This window comes from Macrotis lagotis, chromosome 1 (genome assembly GCF_037893015.1).
Source record: "Macrotis lagotis isolate mMagLag1 chromosome 1, bilby.v1.9.chrom.fasta, whole genome shotgun sequence".
Taxonomy (NCBI): domain Eukaryota; kingdom Metazoa; phylum Chordata; class Mammalia; order Peramelemorphia; family Peramelidae; genus Macrotis; species Macrotis lagotis.
Window position 1 is genome coordinate 780,015,557 of NC_133658.1, and position 18,287 is coordinate 780,033,843.

General features: G+C 35.1%; 1 pseudogene; it reads left to right on the forward strand.

The window, feature by feature from the left end:
- Nucleotides 1-8,009: 8,009 nt before the first annotated feature.
- On the forward strand, nucleotides 8,010-9,194 carry LOC141488267 (proliferation-associated protein 2G4 pseudogene; annotated as a pseudogene).
- Nucleotides 9,195-18,287: the final 9,093 nt, after the last annotated feature.

An 18,287-nucleotide genomic window follows, 5' to 3' on the forward strand; every position in this document is an offset into this window, starting at 1 on the left:
AGACTATCTGATAGTCATAATCAAAAAGAAAAAGAAAAAAAAAACCTTTGGCTACATTTTTCAAAAAATTACCAAGGAAAAATGCCTGATATAATAGAACCAGATGGCCAATTAGAAATTAAAAGAATTCACCAATTGGGAAATAAATTCCCAAACTAAAAATTCCAGGAACATTATAGTCAAATTCCAGAGCTCACAGATGAAGGAAAAGGTATTGCAAGCAGTCAAAAGAAACAATATAAATATCATGGAACTACAGTCAGGAATATACAGGATTTGACAACTTGCAAATAAAGATCTGGAGGGCATGGTATTTGACATACCAGAAGGCAAAGAAGTTAAGATTACAACCAAGAATCACCTACCCATCAAAAAAGAATATATTCTTTGGGGGGTAGAGGGAGGATATTTAATCAAATAGAAGTATTTCAAACATTTTTTAATTAAAAGACTAGAGTTAAATAATTAATTTGACCTTCAAATATAAGACTCAAGAAAACATTTAAGTGCAAGAAATAAATTCAATGATATTAAATTGTTTACATTTCCATATGGCAAAGATAAAATTTGTATCTCTTAACTTTATCACTATAAAAGGAATTAGGAGTATATGGAGACCATGGATATGGATATAAGGCAACTGATGGAATGGTGCAAAAACAATTTAAAAAGAGAGAAGAAAATTGTACTGCAAAGAAGGACAGGGGAAACTGAATAGAGGTAAATTATCCTACATTAAAAAAGGGATGAAAGAACACTCATTTTTTCTTTTATTAGTCTTTTTCTACAAAATGACTAATATGGAAAGGTGTTACATATTTGCACATTTCTGATTGTTTACCTCTCAGGAAAAGGTGAATGTAGAAAATGAGGTAGGAATAAAATTTGAAACTCAAAATTTTAAATAAAAATGTTTTTAAAGTTTAAAAAATAATCAAGAAAATTTGAATATTGTGGATAATTTTACTCACTTAGACTGTATACTTTCCAGGGATGAACACATTTGATGAAGTTGACACATGTATTGCCAGAGCTAGTTCAAGACTAACTTGGAGGTAAGGTGGGAAGGGAACAAGGTTTGTCTTTAAAGTCCTGTCAGCCATTTTAAAATTTGTTTTCCTTTCCCATGTTCTCAGTGGTCTTGGCTTTCTCCTTCTTCTTTTAGGAAAATTTCTTTCACTAAGAGGTTAAACTTATTCACCAGTAACTGATAATAACTATAAGTTAAAATAGTCATGATATTTTCACTTTTTAAGAAATCAAAACCTTCAATACCTAGATACTTCTAAATGTTATTGGATCTGTAACATCATAGACGATATTACTTTCTCCCATCTCAATTCGTCTTTGTTTTATCATATGCCATGATGTGTCCACATCCCTCTGCAAATCTTCCACAGCATTTTGATTCTATATCAGAATGTCTTCTAGATTTCTTACAGTATACAGATATCAGCAGAGTAGATAAACTAGGCTTGAATTTTCCCTCACTTTTGCTATGTGATTGGCCAAATTTTCCCCTAATTTTTCATTTCCCTGATTAATCAAACACAAAACCTTTATTAAGTACCTACTATATGCCAGGTAAAAGGAGTGGCAAAGACAAAACTGAAGCCAATCTTTGCAAACAAAGAGTGTAAATTCCCAAATGGCAAATTCATGTTACTCTGCTATTTCCTTTGAACATATATCCTTTTATGCTATGTTAAAGCCTGATCAGGTTCACCATGCTTCCCTTCATTGATAGTGCGATAACTTTAAACTTTAATTATTTAATCGAATTTCATAAAAAGAGACAGTAACTGTAATTTCAGGGATTATTATTAACTAGGGAGTGGGAAGTGTGTGTGGAACAATGGGATTTCCTAAATTATATCACAAAAGAAATTCATCTGCGTAACCATAAGTTCAAGCCTCTTTACTCCCTCCAAATTTATTGGAATTTTAGAGCAGAAAACAGTTCTTTAAAAATAGCAAATAGAGAAAGAGTTGAAAATATTGAAAGCAGATTTCAGTCTCCTTTAAGTTTGAATTTACACATATTGTTATATAAATTCTTCAGCTACTATTTTTTCTTAACCACCTGGATGAAAATAATTTAAATAAAAAAGATTTTCTTTGGAAAACATAGGGGATTAAAATATGATGAAGTATTTCAAATTCATTTGCATCCAGATCCAAAAGACACAGTCATCCTTATGGCAACTGTCCTTACAAAATCAGGTGACTTTTGTCTTGAAAGATATTTTTTAACCAAATCTGAATTAATTTTGCAAACCAAGAGAGACTGAAACATTAAGAATGGCACTGTGATGGATTGTCTGTGAATGCCCATTTTTTAATAAGTCATAAGTAAAAGCAAAGCTAAAGATCTGGACTACTGGAGCCAGAGGATGAACATCTGATATTATTACTATTTTCCCCCATTTTTGTAAATGTAGGTTCTTAATTCTCTGGAAGGCAAAAGATGATTTCCCTATAGAGCTTTTCCCTAATTGGCTGCCAACATCAGACTCTAATTTACAAATATATTCTCTGCCTAGGAGACATTTGACTTTATGAACCACTGTTCTTCCAATGTCACACATTGTCAAAAAATATTATAACCCAACAATTAACTTTAAAATTCCTATATTTCCTACCATGTGCTTGGAGAAGAAAGAGTATTCTCGCTCTGCATTGTCATTTTACTATTCTATCAGTCAGAACTATCTGACTAATAAATATGTTAGAGAGGATTTCTTGGCAACAAGTCAGAGAATTTTCACTTTCTGAACTATTGATCAATTTGGCAGGAATCTTGGATCACAAAACACACATCTAATTTCTCTCAGTTTTTTTGTGCGATGATCAACATGGGAGAGTTTTATTCAGTCACTCAAGATATTTTAAGTAATGGACTTACCAATACCACAATTTGACTTAAGCATATTAATTTCATCGTAATAGTTCACATTTATACAGTGCTTTATCTTTTTTTAGGGTTTTTTGCAAGACAAATGGAGTTAAATGGCTTGCCCAAGGCCACACAGCTAGGTAATTATTAAGTGTCTGAGGCTGGATTTGAACTCAAGTACTCCTGACTCCAGGGACGGTGCTCTATCTACTGTGCCACCTAGCTGCCCTTAATGCTTTACCTTTTACAAAATGCCTTACATGTTTTCTTTTATTCAATCTCCAAAATATGTGTAGTAGGAACTGTCATTATCCCCAACTTTCCTACTGAGGGAACTGAAGCTAAGAACAGTTTAGGTGACTTGCCCAAGATCATACAGCTAGCGGGTTTCTGAAGCAATATTTGAATTTGGTATTTTCTGACCCGTGGTCTGGTGTTCTACTAATTCTACTAACCTATCTCTCCACTATCATATGACACAATATGTAGAGTAAAAAGGCAATGTATTGTGATAGAAACACCACTTACCAGGGGGCCTTGAACTTTTCATTTGAATGCCAGATCTGTTATTGATTAGCTTTATGTCCTGGGTTGTCACTTGTTCTTTTGGTTCAAGATCATCATTAGTATAATGAGGGCATTTAAATACTTGGTATTTAGGGAATCACACATTAAAACTATGATGCTATATGTGTACTCCACAAAATTTATGATAATTTACCTTAAAGTAATTTACTTAAAAATGAATGCTCTAATCAAGCCATAATTCATACTGGAGTTGTCTGACATGAAATTATTTCAAATGAAAAAATCCCACTGCCATGAATCAGAGTTTAGCTAGGTGGAACAGTGGATAAAATTCTGGGCTTTGAGTCAGAAAGACCTGGATTCAAATCCAGCTACAGACACTTTCCTGCTGTGTGACCTTGGGCAAGTAACTTAACCTCCATTGGCCTCTGTTTTCTTATTTCTAAATGGCAGATACTAATAACACTGTCTTCCCATTGTTGTTAGAACAAGAGGAGATTTTATTTGTAAGGTATTTATCACTATTTGTCTGGCATATAATAGTTACTATTTCAATGCTAGCTATTATTATTATTATTATTCCTTTGTAGATAAATGGTTATATGCGATCTAGAGCAGAAACAGGAGTTGGTTTATTAGAGTATGTAGACATTAAATTATGTATTAAGATAATAAAATATTTGAATATAGGCTTAATCATGATTTTAAACACTCCTAGGTACAAATACCCATAAAGGAAAAGAAAAGATATGAGACCCTGCTATGTATATTTCCCTAAAATTAAAAAAAGAATAAAAGTGATGTACAGTGTAGTTGAAATTAAAAAAGTACCTCATTTTCCATTTGTTTATCATTAATCATGCTTAGTCTAGGGCAGTTAGATGGCACAGTGTGTAAAGCTCTGGCCCTAAAGTCAAAAGGACCTGAGTTCCAATGTGATCTCAGTCACTTAGCTGTGGGAACTTGGGTAAGTCACTTTATTCTGATGATCTCACAATCAGGAACATCTCCAGTTGCACTGATTCATATCTGGTCACTAGACCCAGATGAATCTTGAGGAGAAAGCCATGCTGGTGACTTAGCCTAGCATCACTTCACTCAAAATCAATTCATATGCATATCATGACATTACCACCCTGGTGTGGTGGTCTTCTTTAAGAATTAAGGATAAACATCATCATCATTATTCATAATAGAATATATATTAATATTTATGCAGAATTTTAAAGTTTTCTTAATCACTTGTACACGTTATTTAATGAGCTTACCAATACCACAATTTGACTTACAACAGACATGAAATAGGTAACTCAGTTTTGTCATCCTTAGAATCAGAGATGTTCATGAATTTCCAATGGACAAAAAGCTATTGACACAGGTAGGATTTGAATTTATTTCTACTGATTCCTGCTCCAACAATGTAGCCTCTAACATCAATCATCTTTACATTGTAGTCGACTATTTTTAAAGCATTGTGGGACAGCTAGATGGCACAGTGGATAGAGTACTGGTATTGGAGTCAGGAAGACCTGAGTTCAAATGCAAATTTAGACATTCGATACTTACATGCTATACTTATTAGTCATACAATGGATGGGAGAGATAATATATGAACATAGGTTCTCTAACTTCAAATACAATGCTATATTTTTGGTGAAGCAATGGGATTAAGTGACTAATAAGTAAAGAATGTAAGTATAGTTGAGAAAGTAACAACCCTTCTACAGATATTTCTTCATCTATAAAATGAAGACATTTGGGATTCATGATCTCTGAGGTCTCTTCCATCGTTTGTAGTTAGGGGTGTTTAACATCATGATTAAACTCATATTCAAATATTTCATTATCTCAATACATGCCACTTTGGTGATTAAAAAATGACAATTACTCTTTCTATTAGAAGTGCAATGTGATTCTAATGATGGTACACACTTAAAAAATTAAAACCTATTTGCTTATCATTTTTATGTTTGCACAGAATGTTCTTTCCATCTTCTTTGCATATCAGTTAGTCTGGTATTATCCATATTTTTTAAACAGAAGAAGAACAAGAGAAGTGAAGACATTTGTCCAGGTAAGTAGGAGAACTAGAATTTGAACCTTGACTCCAAGGGTGATATTCTTTATTTTTATGTTGTAGTAGAGTATGGAGCAAAAGATTAGAGCTGTATAGAGTATGGAGTACAAGGTGGTGGAGTGATAGTCATCCTTGAACTGGAGTCAGGGAGTCATCATCAAATCTGACCTCCAACACTTACAAGTTCTGTGACACCCCAAAATAATTCACTTAACTCCTTTTTACTCAGTTTCTTCATCTTTAAGATGAACTATAGAAGGAAATGGCAAAATATTTAAGCATCTTTGCCAAGAAAATCATATTTAGGATCAGAAAGATTTGAACACAACTGAAAATGTTGGAACAACAGTACATTAAAGATGTCATTGATGCCATAGTGATCAATTTGCTATCATAATCTGCCTGTTACACTCTACTCAAGTTTTAAACCCAGGTAAAATTGAAGCATATGTAAAGATAATATCTGATGCACCATGCTTACTCCCAAACCTCACTCTCCTTGTTCTTTAATTCCTATTTATATTGTTTCCCCTCTGACTAAGGGATCAAGGCTCTAAATCTATTTGAGTTCTTCCTGCCATAAACACAATCTAATAATTCAGCTAAAATAATGTAATGATTCATTATTTGACCCTAGTTCAATTCATTCCTTGAACTTCAGTGTCACATCATTAATTGCCAATTGGATAGATAAAACTAAATTACTTTGATATAACACAAAATCAACATATTTAAAGCTAAACTTAATGCATTTCCCCTCCAAAACTTAGCCCTCTTCCAAACTTCTTATATCTTTCCAAAATAACACCATTCTTCTAGTTCCAAGGGTTTATTAGCAACATCATCCTGGACCCTTCACTCTTTCTCTCTCCACATTCTCACACAGTAAATTATCAAATTTTGCTATTTTAAACTCCACAATTTCTTTTCCAGTCAACCCTTTCTCTCTACTTGCAAGGCAACCCCAAGATTACAATACACTAATCTAAATTATTATAACAGAGTGGAGCTAAGATAGCAGCATAGAGGCAGGATTTCCCAGAAGTTCTTCCTCAGAAAACCCCCAAATGCCATAAAATTTTAACTCTAACCAAAATCTAGAAGGGCAGAACCCAAAGAAAAACTGAGTGAAACAATTTTACAACCCAAGTCAACATGGTAGATCCAAGGGAAATTTCTACTCCATTGGCACTGGGGTTGGAAAGAACCACATCACAACCTGGGCTGTAGCCCTGCCACCCAGAGAAAACCAGCTCTAGCCTTCCAGGAATAACCTGAAGACACCTGAGTATCTGAGGTCTGTGGTAGTGAGAGTAGTTTACAGACCTCTTGGTCAGAGATGGCTTGGAGGATTGGTGGGAGAACTCTGCAGCACCAATGAACATGAAGCCTGGGTCAGCACCAGCCTCAGGAGGAGCCATCTAGCAAATGCTCCAAGAGCATTCAGCCCACAAATGCTGAGAGGGTAGGGAGAGACTGCACAGGTCTCTCTGTGATCCCTGGGCCATGAATATGCTGCTTTTCCCACACTCAGATTCAGGGCCGAGTCTGGGTCTCCATACTACCATAGAGGATCAGGGACCCTCCTCACAGGTCCAGGTCAGAGGGGAGTGCTTGAGGTCATCCACAGACCAGAGCACAGACCAGGAGAGCAGTCAGAGACTCTCACAAGATTTTACAGGAATTATGATCCTTGGAGGGAGTGCCCCCCCAAAACCCCAAAGCTTTGGAAGTATGTTAAAAACAGATCACAGGCTGGAGAAGTGAGTAAACAACAGGAAAAAAAATAATCTCACCATAGATAATTACTTTGGTTCCATGGAGGATCAAAACACACACTCAGAAGATGACAAAGTCAAAACTTTTGAATCCAGTGTCCAAGAAAAAAATACAAATTGGTCTCAGACTATTGAAGAACTCAAAAAAACCCCTTAAAAGCAAGTAAAGGTGACAGAAGAAAAAATAGGAAGAGAAATGAAAGTGATGAAGGAAAATTATGAAAATCAACTCAGCAGTTTGGTAAGGAGATATCAAAAAATACTGAAGAAAATAATACATTAAAAATCAGTTTAGGTCAAATGGAAAAAGCAGTCCAAAAGGTCAGTGATGAGAAGAATGTCCTAAAAAAGCAGAACTGACCAGATGCAAAAGGAGATTTAAAAAGTTCTCTGAAGAAAATAACTTCTTCAAATGTAGAATAGACCTAAGGGAAGATGTTGACTTAGGGAGAAATCAAGAAACAATAAAACAAATCAAATGAAGTAAAAACTAGAAGAAAAATGTGAAATATCTCTTAAGGAAAACAACTAAAGTGGAAAATAGATCCAGGAGAGATGATTTAAAAATTATTGAGCCACCTCCGCCTTACCAACCGCTCGCTTGCGCTTTCTCGCTCGTTCGCTCTCCCTCTTCGCTCACGTACCTTGGGGGCTCCGGCCACAAGCGGCTGCGGCTGAGCAGGAGGCGACTGGCGAAGGCGGCAGAGGTGAAGGTGGCAGCGGCGGGAAGATGTTGGGGGAGGACAAGCAGCAGGAGCAGACAATCTCTGAGAACCTGGTGGTGATCAAGTACAAGATGGGGGGGGCGACATCGCCAACCAAGTCCTGAGGGTGGTGGTAGAAGCATCAACCTCAGGTGCATCCATGCTGGGTCTCTGTGACAAGGGTGATGCCATGATCATGGAAGAGATGGGCAAGATCTTCAAGAAGGAAAAGGAGATGAAGAAAGGTATTGCCTAACCTACAAGCATCTCGGTAAATAACTGTGCCTGTCACTTCTCCCCCTTGAAGAGCAACCAGGACTACATCTTCAAGGAGGGTGACATAGTAAAAATTGACCTAGGAGTCCATGTGGATGGTTTCATTGCCAATGTGGCCCACAGTGTGGTTAATGCATCTAAGGGCACTCCAGTGACAGAGAGAAAAGCAGATGTGATTAAGGCAGCTCACCTGTGTGCTGAGGCAGCCCTGCACCTGGTCAAGCCTGGAAACCAGAACACACAAGTTACAGATGCCTGGAACACAGTTGCCCATTCATTTAACTGCACACCGATAGAAGGCATGTTGTCCCACCAATTGAAGCAACATGTCATTGAAGGAGAGAAAACCATCATTCAAAACCCCACAGACCAGCAAAAGAAGGACCATGAAAAGGCCAAGTTTGAAGTCCATGAAGTCTATGCTGTGGATGTTATTGTGAGCTCAGGAGAGGGCAAGGCCAAGGATGCAGGAAAGAGAACTACCATATACAAGCGGATCCTTCAAAACAGTATGGTTTGAAAATGAAAATTTCCCGTGCCTTTTTCAGCGAGGTAGAGAGGTGATTTGATGACATGCCATTCACTCTCAGGACATTTGAGGATGAAAAGAGAGCCTGGATGGATGTGGTGGAATGTGCTAAACATGAGCTACTACAGCCATTCAATGTTCTATATGAGAAGGAAGGCGAGTTTGTTGCCCAGTTCAAATTCACAGTACTGCTCATGGCCAATGGTCCCATGTGGATAACCAGTGATCCCTTTGAGCCTGCGCTGTACAAGTCTGAGCTAGAGGTCCAGGATGCAGAGCTAAAGGCACTCCTGCAGAGTTCAGCTAGTCGGAAGAACCAGAAAAAGAAAAAAAAAAGAAGGCCTCCAAGACTGCAGGGAATGCCACCACTGGGGAAACAGCAGAAGAGAATGACATAGGGGACTGAAATGGTTTCCATCTCCCTAACCCAGTACTCCTCCCTATTTCCTCTCTTACTATACCCTGGGCTCCACAAAGAGTGTTTCATCTTTTCCACCCAGGACCACTGGCAGAGCAGGGAACCTCTCCCCTCATCCCAATCCCTACAACCAGCCCTTCTTCCAATGATTACCAGCTCCAACTGACTCTGGCCTTGGGATGCTAGGACTGCTGGCAATTGCAGGCTACTTAAAACAGAAAAAAAGGAACTGAATAATAAAATCAGTAGTCAAAATAAAAAAAAATGATTGAGCCACCTGAAATTCATGACCAGGAAAAGAGTCCAGACTTCATCTTTCAAGAAATAATCCAGTAAAATTGCCCTGATATCCTAGAAGCAGAGGATAAAATAGAAATTGAGGACATCTACCCATCACCTCATGAAAGAGATATCTCAAAAATAAAACCCTCCCTGGTATATTATAACCAAATGCCAGAATTCCCAAGTCAAAGAGAAAATACTACATGCAGCCAGAAAGAAACCATTCAATTACTATTGTGCTACATTCAGGATTACACAGGATTTAGCAGTGTCTACATTAAGGGCTCATAGGACTTGGAATATGATATTCTAGAAGGCAAAAGAGCTTGGCTTACAATTGAGAATCTACCACCCAGCAAAACTGAACATCTTCTTTTGGAGGAAAAGATGGACTTTTTTTAAGACAACAGGGTTAAGTGACTTGCCCAAGGTCACACAGGCAATTATTAAATGTCTGAGGCCAGATTTGAACTCAGGTACTCCTGACTCCAGGGCTCTATCCACTGTGCCACCTACCTGCCCCCAGAAATATGGACTTTCAGGGAAATAAGGAACTTTCAAACTTTCCTGTTGAGATGACCAGACCTAAACAGAAGGTTTGATCTTCAAGTACAGGATTCAGATGAAACATATAAAAGAGGGTGAACAGGATGGACTAATTATGAGGGATTTAATGATGAACTGTATGTATCCCTACATGGGAAGAAGATACTGAGAACTCATATGAACCTTCTCATTTATAAGAGCAATTAGAAGGAGAGCATATTGACAAGGCACAAGAGGGAGCTGAATATAATGTTATAATATAGTATAAAGATGAAGTCAGTGAAGGATAAAGGAAAGTACTGGAAGAAAGGGAAAGGAGAGGTAGAATACGCTAAGACATTTCATATAAAAAAGTCAGGAAAAAGCTTTTTGAATGAAGTGGAAGGTGAGGAGGAATGAGTAAGCCTTTATTATCAATAGAAATATCACAGAGAGGAAATAACATACACACTCAAGAGGGTACAGAAATCTATCTTACCCTAGAAGATAAAGGAGAGAAAAGGGAAGGGAGAAAGGGGACAGGGAGAAGAGGAGTATAAGAAATAGAAGAAAGGAAAGAACATGGGAGAGGGTAGGCAGATGCAACACATTCATGTGGAGGGACAGGGTGAAAGGAAAGACAGAATAGAGTAAATCGGAGTAGGGAGTAACAGAATGGAGAGAAATACAGTTAACAATTACAACTGGAGGAAAAAAAATATTGAAACAACTTCTCTGATGGAGTTATGTACAAGAATGCAACCCATCCTAGAGACAGAGTCAATGGTATCTGAACACAGATGCTTTTTATTTCTTTTTTTATGTTTTTGCAAGGCAAATGGGGTTAAGTGGCTTACCCAAGGCCATACTGCTAGGTAATTATTAAGTGTCTGAGACCACATTTGAACTCCTGACTCCAAGGCCAGTGCTTTATCCACTACACCGCCTAGCCGCCCCTGCTTTTTATTTCTCTTGAGGTTTCTCTACCTTTTGGGGAGAAGAGGGATTTATGTTTACTTTTACAACAAGATTATTATAGTAATGTTAAATAAATTAATTAATAAATCATTTAAAAAATTAAATTATGGGGCGGCTAGGTGGAGCAGTGGATAAAGCACTGGCCCTGGAGTCAGGAGTACCTGGGTTCAAATCTGGTCCCAGACACTTAATAATCACCTAGTTGTGTGGAATTGGGCAAGCCACTTAACCCCATTTGCCTTGCAAAAACCTAAAAAAAATTAAATTATTATGACATCTTTCTGATTGGTTTTGCTCTCTTGCATCACCACTACTCCAATGCAATGCACTGTTACCAAAATGATTTTTTTAAGATCATTCATAGGAAGGGCTGTTTAATTTCCCTTTTCAGTGAAGTCCTATGACTCCCTCTTGCTTTAAGAAGCAAACTTTAAATTTTCTTTTTAGCTTTTAAAAGTCTTCCAAACTTAAACCATTTTTCAAGGATCATTATGCTGCAAAATTTTATATTCATTTTTTGTTTCATTAAATATTTTCCAATTACATGTAAAAATTTTAAAAATCATTTTTCAACTTTTGAATTTCACATCCTTTCCCTCCCTCCTCTCCTTTCCTCATTTAAGAAGACAAGTACTTTAATTTCCATGATACACGTAAAAACATCTGTCCATATTAGCCATGTTGCAAAAAAATACAAAGTAAAATTATAAAAATAAAATAAAAATTATGCTGCAGTTAGCATTCAGAATTATCAGATCTTTCTCTCTCTGAATCAGGTATTCAACATTTTTCACTATGGACACTTTAGAATTAGTTTTGAGTATTTTGATCAAAGTAACTAAGTCTTTAGCAGGGTTTTTAATTCTTAATTGTAATTTTAGCTTTTTTGTATTACAGAGTATCATATCAAAAGTCCTCTGTTTCTTTAATATGGTAACTACTAGATCTTGATTTGAATGGTCTTTTTCTTGCTCTTTAAAGTACCTTCTCTTTGACCTGGGAGCTCTGAAATTTGCCTATACCTGTAAACTTTCACTTTTGTATTCTTTCAAATCATGATTAGTGGGTTCTTTCATTTCTACTTTACCCTCTGGTTCTAGGATGTTGGATCAATTTTTCTTGATTATATTCTCAAAATATGATGACAGGCTTTAATTATGGCTTTCAAGAAATCAAATAATTTTTAAATTATCTCATTTCAATCTATTTTCCAAGTCAGTTCTTTTTCTGATATTTCACATTTTCTTCTATTCTTTTTCATTATTTTGACTTTGTTTTATTGTTTCTTGATGTCTCGTGGAAGTAATTACTTTCATTTACCCATTTCTGATTTTTAAGGAATTATTTTATTCAATAAACTCTTGTATATATTTTTCCAGTTGACAAAATTTGTTTTTTTGTGGGATTATTTTCATCAATGAAGATTTGAAGCTCTTTTCTTAGTATTTTTGTCCCTCTTTTATTAAACTGTTAATTGTCTTTTCATAATTTTATTTCTTTGCTTTCATTTTTATCTAATTTTTCCTTTACCACTCCTATTTGATTTTGAAAAGTCCTCTTTAGCTCTTACAGAAATTTTCATTAGACTATGTCCAATTCATATTTATCTTTGAGACTTTTCTTTATTCTCTTTTGACTTGTTTCTTCTGAGTTTATTTCTTGTTTGCTCATTTTCCCTACTTTTTTTTAACTTAAAACTTTTCACTAAAGGAATAGGTTCTATTTCAAAGTACAGATGCTTTTTCCCTTCTATGGTTTCCAGAGCTAGTTCTAAGAGTATGAAAATTTTCATTTCTAAGGAGAGATGTGATCACTGCTGTTTTGGTCTTCACCCCTAAGGGATCCCTGATTCCTTCGAATTGCAATTGATACTGCTCCTCAGGGCTCTTCTTCCCTTGGTAATAGAAACAATACTGTCCCTCAGGACTCCCAGACTCTTTTTCCATTTCACAGAATTCTTTCTGTTCTCCTATGTTGTCTTGGGCTGGAGGAATAACTCTACCTGACACTTTCTTGGCTCCATCATTTCAGAATTCAATATAAGACATTATTTTAAAGCTCGAAAGGGAAGGTTGAGAGAGCTCAGTTGAGAGCTGCTTTAATACACCACGTTGGCTCAGTGCCCACAAGTTGCATTATGTATTGACTCTTCTTTCTACTCTCTTTGATCTGAGCTGTCTTTGATTCTTTTCCTTACATGGGACATTCCTCTCATCTTCTTTTTTCCTTTATGTATCCATACCTCTATCTTCAACTCCACAGAATTCTCATTTCAAAATGAAATTAAATCTCCTCCATTAATCTCCTCCATTAATACTTTTCTAGCTCTTTTACCTGTTACTGTCTTCCATCTCAAACTACCTTTCTTGAAGATTTTATTTTTGTGTATTCGGTTTATGCTTCTATATGTCAATATTATATTTTTCTTAAGAATATAACTTTCTTGTGACCAGAGATGATATCATTTATTATCTGCATAACTCTACTATGCTGCAAAGTTTTGTTTTTAATACATAGTATATGATTAATAAATAGTTGTTGATTTACTGACTATTTGAAATTTAACCAGAGACATTTGGACAGTGTCTGCTTAATCCAAAATTATGTATAATTAATAGCGGAAATTGTTTTTCAGACAGGGACTTTCCTGGTTATGATCCAGTCACACAATAGGGATGATTTTCTATTCTGTTATTACCCAAAGCTGACTGCTCCATATTTGTAGTTTTAATCAGATTCCTGGTTTCCTGGGGTAGTATTTGGAAACCTAAAAATACTTCAGATAAAAAAAATCTGCCTTGTACAGCTAATTGTTTTAAATTATTTAATGCAATTGAAATGGGAAAATACCATTAATATAAATGCCAGGGAGTAAATTAACTCCAAAAGAAATGAACTAATTTGTCACTAAATGTATAAACAATTGATGGGAAGATTGTAGAACCTGCTATTCTTGTACAAACAGTGGAATTGCTATGATCATGACAAGTGAACAATAAGGAAAACAATAGCTCTAATTGGCATTTTGACATCTCAGTGATATAGGAAACTCTTTGACTAATTGACAACAAACAAGATGTGACTTCATGTACACTGAAGCAGTATGGTTTCCCTTGTCAGTCTATTATAATAGCTCTCACCAAGGCCACCACTGATAACCATTAAATCAACTGGTTCATTTTCATTCGTCATTGTACTTTCTTTGGCTTGTAAAACTATTGACTTCTCAGTTCTTTTTTTTTTTTAAGGTTTTTGCTAGGCAAATGGAGTTAAGTAGCTTGCCCAAGGCCACACAGCTAGGTAATTATTAAGTGTCTGAGGCCAGATTTGAACTGAGATACTCCTGACTCCAGGGCCGGTGCTCTATCCACTTTGCCACCTAGCCATCTCCTTCTCAATTCTTTCTAATCATTCTTTTTCCTTTGTCCATGGCCATTATGGAGGGCATATAGAAATATGAAAGGGTAACAGATTCTTGACCACCATAATCTGAGAGATTCAATATATCCATTTCCCCAAGATTTTAGAAGAAAATGAAGAAAAAATTCTGTCTTGACCAATTGGTTCTACACAGAGAATTTATAGAAGAATTTACAAAGAAGAGGAGGCACAGAAGAGTTTTCATTACTACCCCTATGGAATCTCACATTTATTGTGACATATCAAAGTAAAAGATTTAGAAGTGATTTTGAGAGATCTTCTCCTCTAATCTCTTGCTACCAGTGAGGTAATACCCATCAGATCCTTAATGGAAGAATGTCTATTTTCTTTCTGAATGTTACTTTTCAATGCATTCTTAATATCCAAAAAAGAACAAGCATGTAAAGTTTGAGGAGGGGCAAATGACCAAGGACAAACAGAAAGCAAAGGCACAGATGATAGGAATAACAAGAAAGTTGGATCACACAATGAGCTTGTGAAGAATGATCAGTAAAATAGAAAAGTTAATTATTTATGTTAGTTAATTTTAAAAAAATCCCTAAAAGACTGAGTTTATTCTATATTAAGTACCTTATTAGGAGACTGAGCCCATAGTCACTGAGATTTTGAATTTTATTACAGTTGACATATTTGATATGTTTCTCTGTACTCTGGAAATTTGATAAGCATGGTATGTATATATATATATGTGTGTGTGTGTATATATATATATATATATATATATATATATATATATATATATATGCCTTATTCTAAGTCACTTTTCAAAATGTTAAACAAAATAAGGTCAATGACAGATCCTTGGGTTAATGATTAGTTCTACTTGTATCTTCTAGATTAACTGGCATAACTATTAATGCTTTCTCTGTGGTTCTACCTAGGCAAGTAGATTTTAACATAACAATCTGTATTATCATTAAAATTGCATCACTTCAATTTATAAACAAGAATAAAATGATAGCATTTATCTTATAGTTTGATAAAAGGTAAACTTGGAAAGAGGACTAAACTCTAGTATTCATGGTATCTAAATTAAAGTCTTGGCTTTTTCACTTCTTCCTGCATGATAATGAATGTCATTTAACTTTTCTGAGACTTAGTTCATTCATCTGTTAGATAATGGATTTGGATTAGATATTTTTAACATTACTTCTAGGTTTAGATCTCTAGTCCTGGGTTTCTTATAGCTATAACATTTTTCACTGGTTTACCATTGTAACAACCTTCTCCCAAAAATGAAATGAGGTAAATTTGGCATGACTTGCTGTCAATGATGGCCTATAAATTCACTAGTAGTTATAAATAACTGATCTAATGATGAACTTATGCTTGCTCTTTGTTATTCACATTTAAGATTCACTAACCATCATTTTAATTTTATGTTTTAAAATTAAACATTTAAAAAGTTTTACTGATTTGTTTTTAGGTCACTATCATTTCTGAACATAACTTTTTCCTGTATTTTTATACCTGCCTCCAGTGTAACTCTCCTTGGACAAAAAAGTCAAAAGTCAATCAACGTAACATAGATATCTAAGAGGGTATAAGGGAACGAGAATAAGTTAAGAATTCCCAAAGTTGGCACTAATTGCACCTCTCAGTATTGCAGAAAATTCCTAATACCAACCAAAATGTGAAAAATAAATGATGAATTCAAGGAGTTTAAAAATGGGGGGGAGAAAACGGGTGGGTTATGATGAAAAAAAGGAAGAAGAAAAACAATAGCTTTGGAAGATTGAATGGATATGCCTAAAAATCTACAAAAGTTTCAGAAAGTCAATGACCTATATAAAGGAAAATTCTGAAATCTCTTAAGCATGAAATTGAGTATTTTAAATAAGAACACAAGAAGAGAAACAAGTGGATTGACAGCAGAGACTAGATAGTTAATAATGGATAAATTAGTGAGGATGATGTATAAAACTGCTTATTCTTAAAGAAAAAAAATCAGGATGACAAAAAAGAGTAAAAAATTAATGCCCAGTTGGAAGAAAATTTCAACAAATTTTGGCTATTAGTTTCTCAAAAGAGTTAGGAAAGAAGGGCTAAGTGATACAATATAAAGACTTTTTATTTTTAGAAGAAAGCTTTTGAGTTCCATATTATAGGAAAAAAATTAATAAAATTGTCTAAATGCATTGAAAAATAAAAGAGTAAAAAAAAAATAATAGCATTGAAAGAGAAGCGACAGAAAGCTCCCTTTGTTTTATTCATTGTCTAGTCACAAAAATGAAGCACTTCCTTGGAAAACAGATCATCTAGCAACCAGCCAAAGGGAGGGAATTCAAACACCAACAAGTATTAATTCCCATTTCACATGATGATAAAATATGGACATGTAGAACAGGAGAAGCTAGATTGAGATATCCTAAAAACTAAAAGAAACTGCATTTCTCCACAAAATCATTTCTTGCCCCAATGAATAAATACCATAAGAAGGGAAAAGTTAACTACCTAATATGTTGTATCTTTGTTATATTGACTTTAATAAATTATGAATTTCATAGACCTGGGGATTCTTCTTTCCATTTTAACATCACATTAAAAGCAGACTTTTTAAAAAGTTGCTAATTATAATCAATTAGATTAGAAAGACTTAGGGAAAAAAACTATGCCATAGTCAAATATTCACAAAGACAACCATAACAAGTACTAGGGAAAGCTTACTTCTAACAAAATAAACTGCTTGAAAACTGTATAGCACTTGAATGGAAAATGTTGTTTATGACAATATTACAAGCCTTGCTCCCATCTCTCAAAATCTTGATTATACCTATACAGTAATTTTGCCTCTTTGTAATAGATTACCTATATAACTTTGTTTGTGACTTGTACTTTGGGCATTTAACTATAAATAACAGAGGCAAGGAGTTAAATTCCTGACTGCTTTCTTGTGATTTATTTCCATTGAACTTTTAGGAATTTCTTCTACTATTCTTCATTCAATACATATTTATTAAGCATCTACTATATGCCAGGCACTCTGTCAAGTACTGACGAAATACAAAAATAGGCAAAAGGCATTTTTTTCACACAAGATGTTTATACTATAATAGGGAGACATACAAATATATATATATATATATATATATATATATATATATATATATATATATATACACACAAAGTAAACTTTATACAATATAAATAGGAAATAACAGGGGAAGGACTAGCATTAAAGAGGGCTTGGGAAGTTTTCTAATAAAAGATAATATTTTAGTTGGTACTTAAAGCAAATTAGGAAATTCAGTAGGCAGAGCTGAGTAGAGTATTCTAGGAATGAGGGAGTGAGTAATAGAGAAATTTCCCAGAGTCAAGAATTGGAGTGTTTTGTTCATGGAAGAGAAGAGAAGTCAGATTCACTGGATCAATAAGTACATTGAGTGCAACAAATCTACTTCTCTTGATCAATCGGCTTAACCGAAACATCAGTCCTAATCCTGTGTCCTATGTGAGGAGCAGAGCAGATTTAGAGAGTGTGAATTATATTCCCTTCAATCTTCTTGAATTCTCTTCAAACTCCAAGTCATTCTGGGACCAAAACAACCTTAGGAGATTTGGTTTCATGGTGAGAGAGGAAAGATGGAAAAGGTGGATTCTACTTCAAATTGTTGAAGGAATAAACTCTGAGAGAACATGAGAGAAGCTGTCTGTCTCTGTCATGTCCTTATCCTCACTTGTAACTCTGGAGTCACTGAGGAGCTTCCCTTTAGGACAGATTAAGAACTCTTATTTCCACTCATCTTTTCTTTTCTTGTCTTTTCTTATCTTTTTTCCCCTTGTTTCATTTTTAGCTTCCCTTCCCTTACTCTGTCTGTATCTCTCTGTCCCTTTCTGTCTGTCTATGGCTCTATG